Source organism: Balaenoptera ricei, chromosome 14 (genome assembly GCF_028023285.1).
Source record: "Balaenoptera ricei isolate mBalRic1 chromosome 14, mBalRic1.hap2, whole genome shotgun sequence".
In the NCBI taxonomy this organism is placed as follows: domain Eukaryota; kingdom Metazoa; phylum Chordata; class Mammalia; order Artiodactyla; family Balaenopteridae; genus Balaenoptera; species Balaenoptera ricei.
In genome coordinates, this window is record NC_082652.1 from 27,525,427 (window position 1) to 27,533,616 (window position 8,190).

The window sequence follows — 8,190 nt, forward strand, 5'->3', positions numbered from 1 at the left end:
AGCTGCAGCAGCTCATGTGAACACGGAGAGAAGAGGGGCAGCCGGGCACCTGGAGGCGGGCCACGCTGCCCTCCCGGAATGGGAGCCACTCACAGAGCCCCCGGGGACCGAGATGCAGTGAGATGGGAAGGCCGCTTCAGGGTGTGATCCAAGCACAGACGACAACCAAGTCACTGTGCCTCCCCTGAAACACCAAGAGCTCCCCCTTGGCTAAAATGAGTGGCTGCTGTCTCTTCACCCATCCCAGCTTCACGCTCTCTCCAGTCTGCCCCCCCCCCCGCACCCCACCACTGCTGTAGGGAGGGTTCCTGAGATGCCCAATCAGAGAATCACTCCCCTCTCCGACAGCGTCCAAGCTACAGCAAACTCTGGCTTCCTCAGACCATCCCCCAGACTACCCAACGGAAGCCCAGATCCCATCAAAGCCTCTTCTTAACACCCTCTTACCCAGGCCCACCCCCCATGGTGCTCCTGGTGGTCTCTGGCTGGAGGGACGGACAACATGCAGATGCCGTGTTCTCTCTGCCCCCACACCCACACCCCAGGAGAGCCGCATGTTAAAGGGCCCAGGAGACCAACAGGCTGGGCATCGCGAGACCCGTGGAGCACACCAAACAGCAAACAGCACGCTAGACAGGGTCTCTCGACAGTACTGTAAAAACAGAAAACGCAGAGGAGCCAAAAGTATCATTAAGAGTTCAGGAAGTTTAATAACTTCAATTAAACTTAAAACAGTTTACAATACTTACACTACATGTTCAAAAAAATAGTGACAAGAAATAGAGCTGAAAACAGACAAAAGATCATTTCGAATAAAAATTATTCAGCTATTTCTTTTTGAATAGAAAGGTCTTCACTTCCAGATGTCCCTCTACCTACTGAAATGACCAAGTAGACCCTCTTTCTGTAAAAAAATAGAAGCAACGCAAAGCTAATATTTGGCATTCACAAATTTTAGGTCCAGAAAGCACTTTCACTTTTCAAAGTAAGTGATAAAGATTTCACGTAAAACACTAGCAAGCCTGGTATATACATAATCCTTTCAGTTCCTGAATCCTGGCAGTAGGGAAAGATTCTATGTCCTCAGAGTAACTAGGTTTCAAGCACCCGAGACCCCAAGTCCAGGGAAGTGAAATTCTACTAATGCCCGACGGCCCCGTCATTGGCACATTTCCCAAGTGAAGCAGGATCTGGATGCACACTCCAGGTTGCCTGGACAACCTCCCTCACCCCCATCACCCAACCTTCCCCTCTGAGGTCAAGAGTGCCTGCAGGGCGAGGCATGGCGCTCCCTCCCTCGCATGCATCTGGACGTAGGGGTGAGGGCACCAAAGCTCAGGGCCTCTTATTGAACAGGACGCGCAAGACACAGCTTATGCTAAAACTTCTGGAGTTTAATGCTATTGATGACACTTTGCTGTGAGTGTATGACGCTTGTTCAATATAAAAGGTAACAAAGCAGGTGAGGTAAATGCTTTTCTGAACATCCGTCAGGAGTACCTTCCAGAGGCTGGATGCACGGTGGCTCTGTCTGCAGACTGGCCGTGCAGCAGGCGCCGTGGGTCACTCATGCCAGCGTTCACCACCTGTGCCGGCTCGTCCTGGGCACACGGAATCCTGCCAGGTCCCATGGTCAGTATGCTGAAGCCAGCGTCAGCTGGATTAAGTCCCAGGTTTCGAAGCTAAACAGAAAAGAAGCATTTGATTAAAGTAAGTTTTTCCTCTCTGAAACAGATCAGACCTAGACCAGATAAGGGATCACAGCAAGTGACTACTGGAGGCCAATGCGAACATGCGTCTCTATGCCTTTAACAGGTACAGCCAGCACAGCAGCGGCAGGCTTCCAGGAGCCCGCAACCCTGAGGGGCTGAACACACGGGAACCCACGGGAGTAAGGATGACACCAGCAGGGGGGAGCCCAGTCACGACCATGGCGAGCCAACGGGAAGGAGGCCTTGGGGACGGGCCCAGAAACTGGTTTCCCCAAAGGAGGCAATAACAAAGACCCGCCCAAGAGCTTTTGCTTAAAGCATTCCTCTGCATGTCACAAAGTCTAAATCTACTTCCATGGAGCTTCCCTGGTGGTGCAGTGGTTAAGAATCCGCCTGCCAATGCAGGTAACACGGGTTCAAGCCCAGGTCTGGGAAGATCCCACATGCCTCGGAGCAACTAAGCCCATGCGCCACAACTACCGAGCCTGCACACCACAACTACTGAAGCCCGCGCGCCTAGAGCCCGTGCTCCGCAACAAGAGAAGCCACCACAATGAGAAGCCCGTGCACCTCAAGGAAGAGTAGCCCCCGCTCAACGCAACTAGAGAAAGCCTGCGTGCAGCAACAAAGACCCAACGCAGCCAAAAATAATAAAATAAATAAATTTAAAAATACATATATTAAAAAAAAAATTAGTGATTTGAGTCCAGTTCCTCACGTAAGAGCTTATACACACATTCGTGGCATTGGGAAAAGTCCAGTACCTCACAAACGTAAGATGGTGTCTTAACATCTGGGAACCATGGATGCAAAAATTAGCCAGAGACCATTAGAACCAGAACAAATGAAGGCGGTGGTTCTAGCCAGGTGGGATCCTGCAGTCTCTGGAGACAGGAGGGGACAGCTTTAACTCCAACGACTCGAGAACCCTGATGGGCTGGGACCCGGGATGCTAAACACAGCACAACCCCACAAAGAATACCAGATATCCCTGAGTTTTACTCCACGTGCAAAAAGAGTCCCGAGATGCAGTTTTCCATTAGTCAGTAGAAATAACCAAGGACTCTGATTCCCAGAATAATCAGTCTGGTAGGTAACCAAGCTACACATTTAAAACAGCCCATATCAGAGTTAATAAAAGTAGACAAGGGACCTCCCCAGCAGTCCAGTGGTTGGGACTCCGCCTTCCAATGCAGGGGGCACAGGTTCGATCCCTGGTCGGGGAACTAAGATACCACATGCTGCGTGGTGCAGCCAAAAATTAAAAAAAAAAAAAAGTAGACAGGACACTCTCTCACAATCCTCTTGGTTCTCTAGACCTGTGATGAAACGAACCCAAATTCGAATCTGACGCTGAGGAAAACATAAAAGAAACTGCGCATCTGAATGTCCTGTGGCTGCTCTACTGAAGGGACCGCAGCCTGGCCGGCAGGGCCACAGCTGTGCTCACACAGGTCGTTGGTGACAACACTAGCTTCTCGTGTCAAAGAGCCAGACGCCCCACGGGGTCAACACCTGGGCTGTCACCTCCGGGCCTTGTTCCTTCTGCGTCTGTCTTCTCCCCAGGCTCACTCACTGCCGATCCCAGGGCCCAGCACATGGATGTTATATAATTAATTAGTAGAGAGGTTACTTGTTCTAGGCAGTCAAGAAAATATGCAGTTTAAGAAAATATATTTTATATTTCAAACTTATTAGCAAGCCTTTTCCTATGTTAGAGGAAGCTCTGTAAATGAGGGCTTATGAAAAATGGTGATACTAAGGTCTTTTCTGGAACTTACCTAAACTTTAGAACTAGGTTAGTTCAGGATAGTTTAAAAGCTACATTTTTAGTGCATTACAGACTTCTCTCAAATTACACCACAGCAAGTTTTCTCTATTTTAAAACCAATGCATAAGACCCTATATTTATCCCTGTTGAATGTCATCTACTTGGATCCCAGGCTGTCAAGATCTGCTTGGATTCTAATTTTGCCCCTGAACCTCGCCATCCCAGCTCCGTGGCGCCCTTCCTCAGCCAGCCAGGGGGATGGTCACCTCCCCTGGCACAGAGGGTCCAGTGGGCCTCCAGCAAGAGAGGCGGCAGAAGAAAATGAACAGGCTAAAAGCAGCGGAGGAGGTGAAGCAGCGAGGGAAAGAAAAATCAGGACGAGCAGGGAGGCGAGGACACATTTCCAGGACGGGGTGACAGGGAGCCAACAACTACCATCCCAGGGGATGTTAGTAAGCAATTCTGTCAAATACATGCTGGGATACGTATGTGATTTTTTTCCCCCTTGGCCACACCGTGCGGCATGTGGGATCTTAGTTCCCCGACCAGGGATCGAACCCACGCTCCCGGAATTGGAAGTGCGGAGTCTTGACCACTGGACCGCCAGGGAAGTCCCAGTATAGTATGTGATTTTAAAAGAAATCTTCACACCGTGTTAAGTTACAAAAGCAAAGCCCAGGAGAATATTTTTACTATGATTCTTTTAATCATTTTTTTGAAAATATAATGCTTTCCTTAACAGTTTCTTATGGGGAGAGAGACCCCCCTGGTTGCAGAGTTTCCATTCATACTTTTTATTTGGGGCAATTCTTCCATGCACACTTATTACTTTAAAGTCTGTTCCAAACACTTCTGCCCCAGCTACAGGACGCTGAGGAGCCTGGGGAAGCTTGGCTAAGATCACGTGGGACATGACACCTCCATCAACCCAACAAAACTCAAAGAGCACTGGGAAGCATGTGCGGTTTGGGGATCCTGAACATTTAAATTTGTTTTTCCAAAGATGCCCGACTCTAATCCATCCGATATTCGGTCACTCACCTGCCACACACTCACTTTGTAAACAAGAAAGTCAGACGCAAATGATCAGTCCAGCATCTACCTCCAGTATAAGGACCATCAGTCCGCCAACAGGTAAAATTTAACAGCTTACACAAGACTTTACAAAAAGCTTCATACAGATGTAGAACAACAATTCTAGGACACAGTAAGTCCACTGTTGTGCGTCTTAGAATCTGAAAAGTGGCAGAAATAGAGACACAGATGTAGAGAACAAACGTATGGACACCAAGGGGGGAAAGCGGGGGGTGGGGTGGGGTGGTGGTGGTGGGATGAATTGGGAGACTGGGATTGACATATATACGCTGATATGTATAAAATAGATAACTATTAAGAACCTGCTGTATAATAAAGAAAGAAAGAAAAGAAAAAGAAAAAGAATCCGAAAAGCGAGGCAGCAACATAAACCAAGCATGTTCTGGGCGGACATGTCCTCCCCCCAGAGCCCTGCCAGCACACTCGGATGCTCAACGTCTTCAGTTCAAGCTCAGCCCCCACGTGAAAAAGGCTATGAACATCAACCTAACTATGAATAACGACTAACCTCTAGAAGACTGGTTCTCAGCTTCGTCTGGGAGGCAACGCCACAGTGCAGAGACTCGGATTCCCGCCCGAGGTGGCCCCGCCGGGTGCTGTGAAGTCCCAGCCACACCGAGAGGCGCTAATCAAGACCAGAGACTGCCGGGCTCCTGAAACTTACATGGGTTCCCTTGGCCAAGTCCATGTCTGTTAAGAGCATCACCTCTGAGCTCCAAGATCAGACCCTGAGGGACCAGTCTGTATGCCTCTGTGGGGGAGCTGTGCCACGTTTCAAAACTCTCACACACCAGCAGCTGCTTCCTGACGCAGCCGGGAGAGAATGCCTGGAGCTCTGAACAGAAATTCTCTGCCACCAAACGGTCCAGCCAGTCCTCTTGTGAATCAAGGCATACCCAGTTCTTAGCCCTTTAGTTTTTTGCCGTTCTCGGATATCACAAACAGCAACCGCCTTCAAACTCAGGTATCTGATTTTTTTTAAAGTTCAAATAGTACTTATGAGAAATGTTTCTGCAGCACCAGTCCGCCCCTCCAAACCAGGGTGACAGGATAAATAAAGCAAAATAACTCGCCACTGTCTGAAGCCCAAGTGGAGGGAACACCTTATTAGGACGCAAGAGACGTAACACGTGTGGCCTCTGCCCACTGCGTTCTGGAGAAGCTGACCATAGAGTAACGGTTCCTGCACATGTATTTGTTTCCCCACCGACCATTATAAAAGTATTGTTTTTCCTCTGGGGAAAATCATGTGGGACAAACTAAATTTAAAAACAGAAAAAAAATATTGTTACAATTAGATCACTTGTAAAGTATCTAGAATTATTTTCCTATAGGTGGCACAGAAACCAAGATCTAGAGGAAAAAGTTTAAACGAGGGGCTTCCCTGGTGGCGCAGTGGTTGAAAATCTGCCTGCCAATGCAGGGAACACAGGTTTGAGCCCTGGTCTGGGAAGATCCCACATGCCGCAGAGCGACATGGCCCGTGAGTCACAACTACTGAGCCTGCGCTCCGCAACGAGAGGCCGCAATAGTGAGAGGCCCGCGCACTGCGATGAAGAGTGGCGCCCACTTGCCGCAACTGGAGAGAGCCCTTGCACAGAAACGAAGACCAAACGCAGCCAAAAATAAATTAATTGATTAAAAAAAAAACAGTTTAAACGAATAGAACTGATATTTTATAGTCACAAGTCTACATCCTCCACTTCCTAATATTGTACAACTGGAGAACCGGTGTCCACTCTCTTAAAGGATTTTTGGTCTGGGGAGCGATCAGGTGGGGTGAAGGGCCCCAGGGGAGCAAGCTGGGGGCCTGGAAAAGCCCACGAACCGCGTCACCAGACAGTCCTCGTGATACCTGAACGGTCACCGACTATCCAAACATCTTATTAGGAAATCGCTTTCACTCCTTCACGGATCTGAGGGCCTGCTCGGCCCCGGGCAGTGGGTTCCTGGGCTCGCGGGCCGGAGGGAGAGCAGCGACCACACCACGGGATGGGGCGTCCTCAGGGAAGCCCCCAGACCACGGGCGCAGAGAGGAGGCCCCTCACCCTGAAGGTCAGGGCCGGCCTGGGGTGGGGGGCGTCGTCTGAGCAGAAACCAAAGACTAAGCAGCTGGTGGCTGGGAAAGAGGGGGTGAGGGGGGATCGTGTTCTGCAAAGAGGCAGCAGCACGTGCCGAAGCTCACGGGCCAGCGTGGGGGCTACAGAGAAGGTGCTGGAAAACACGTGGGGGGCGCAGCGAAAGGGGCTTCCCGGGGCCCCGCGGGTCCGGCCTCCTCACCCTGGGGCGACAGGGCCGCTCACCAAGGGACTTGAAGCGGACGGCTGTCCTCTGGGAAAACGCCTCTGCCCGGGTGCTGGGCAGGGACCCGGGGTAAGGCCGGAGGACGAAACCCAGGGACAGAGTCGGCGCAGTCCCCACCCAGGGAGGAGCGCGAAGCCCGGGACGGACACTCGGGCCCGAGGGCCGAGAAGCCCCCGCTGTCCGCGCACCGGGAGGCGACGTGTGGTCGGACCTTCGCCGTCCGCCCGCGTCCAAGTCTGAGCCCCGGGGATTTTCTAGCCCGCGAACGCCGGGAGGCCAGCACGCGCGGCACCCGCGCCCCCACCGCACCGGGCTGGGGTATGGGGTCGGCGGCGCCCTCCGGGACCCTCGGACGGCTGGGACGCGGTCGAATGACCGGGCGCGACCCGTCCCCGCGCGGATTCCGAATCTCACCTGGAAGGGCCTGAGAGAAGCGCACAAGCTGCTGGGCAGGCAGGCGCGGAGCCACCAGCAGAGGCGCGCATGCGCACTGATTGAGGCGCGCATGCGCATTGATTGGCGCGCGCCGTGGGGCCTCGAGCCGCGTCGAGGGGCCTCTGTCCGCGCTCCCTCCGCCGGCCGCCCAGGGTGGGGGCGGGGTGTCTGCGAAAAGTAGTCCCGGGTGTGGCTGCCGGTCCTCCCAGTCTCCCGAGCAGGAACGAGTCTGCGCTGCCCCGCCGGTGCCCAGGGAAGGTGAAGGGGTCCCGGGTTGACCTCCGGCAGGTGTGCGCGGGCAGGTGAAGGGGTCTCGGGCCGACTCCTGGCCGTGCCCAGGGCAGGTGCGCGCGGACAGACTAGGCACGGGCTGCCCTCAGCAAGTTCCCCGAGTGACGGGGTTCCAGGCGGGAGAAGCCCAGTTCCGGCGCCCTTCCCTCGAGCCCTCCATGTGCAGAGAAAGGGCAGAGGGGGAAGGTCTGGACAGTTGAGTTCAGGGACATTTTTAAAATTCAGGCACAGATGGGCCAAAAACACCGCATAAGGAGTCTCGGAACTGCGTGTGATGTGTTTACATGCAAGGCGCTCCTAAACATCTTTCCTGGCTTTGCACGTAAACATTTCTGGACACTGCTGGGTCAGAACATCGGTGCGGAGAACTGAGAGATCGCAAAGCAGCAGGTGGGCCACCGAAGGCGCGACGGTCACCTGGGTGGCCGGTGGCTGCACATCTGTAGTGGCCGGTCCGGCACGGAAAGCACACCTGGTTCGCCCAGCGGTCATTGTTTCCAGAGGCACCTTTGAAGGTATTTTGCGCACAGGTGGCTCGGCTGCGTACAGGATGTTCGTCAGGGAAGGGGAGGCCTGAGCTGT

At 52.9% G+C, this 8,190-nt stretch overlaps 1 long non-coding RNA gene across 1 annotated transcript; it reads right to left on the bottom strand.

Annotated features, from left to right (window-relative positions):
- Positions 1-685: 685 nt before the first annotated feature.
- On the bottom strand, positions 686-7,376 carry LOC132347757 (uncharacterized). The gene is made up of 3 exons (XR_009497292.1): positions 7,297-7,376; positions 4,525-4,718; positions 686-1,682 (listed from the first exon to the last, which is right to left on the bottom strand). It is a non-coding gene; the product is annotated as an uncharacterized LOC132347757 (long non-coding RNA).
- Between the last annotated feature and the right edge of the window lie 814 nt (positions 7,377-8,190).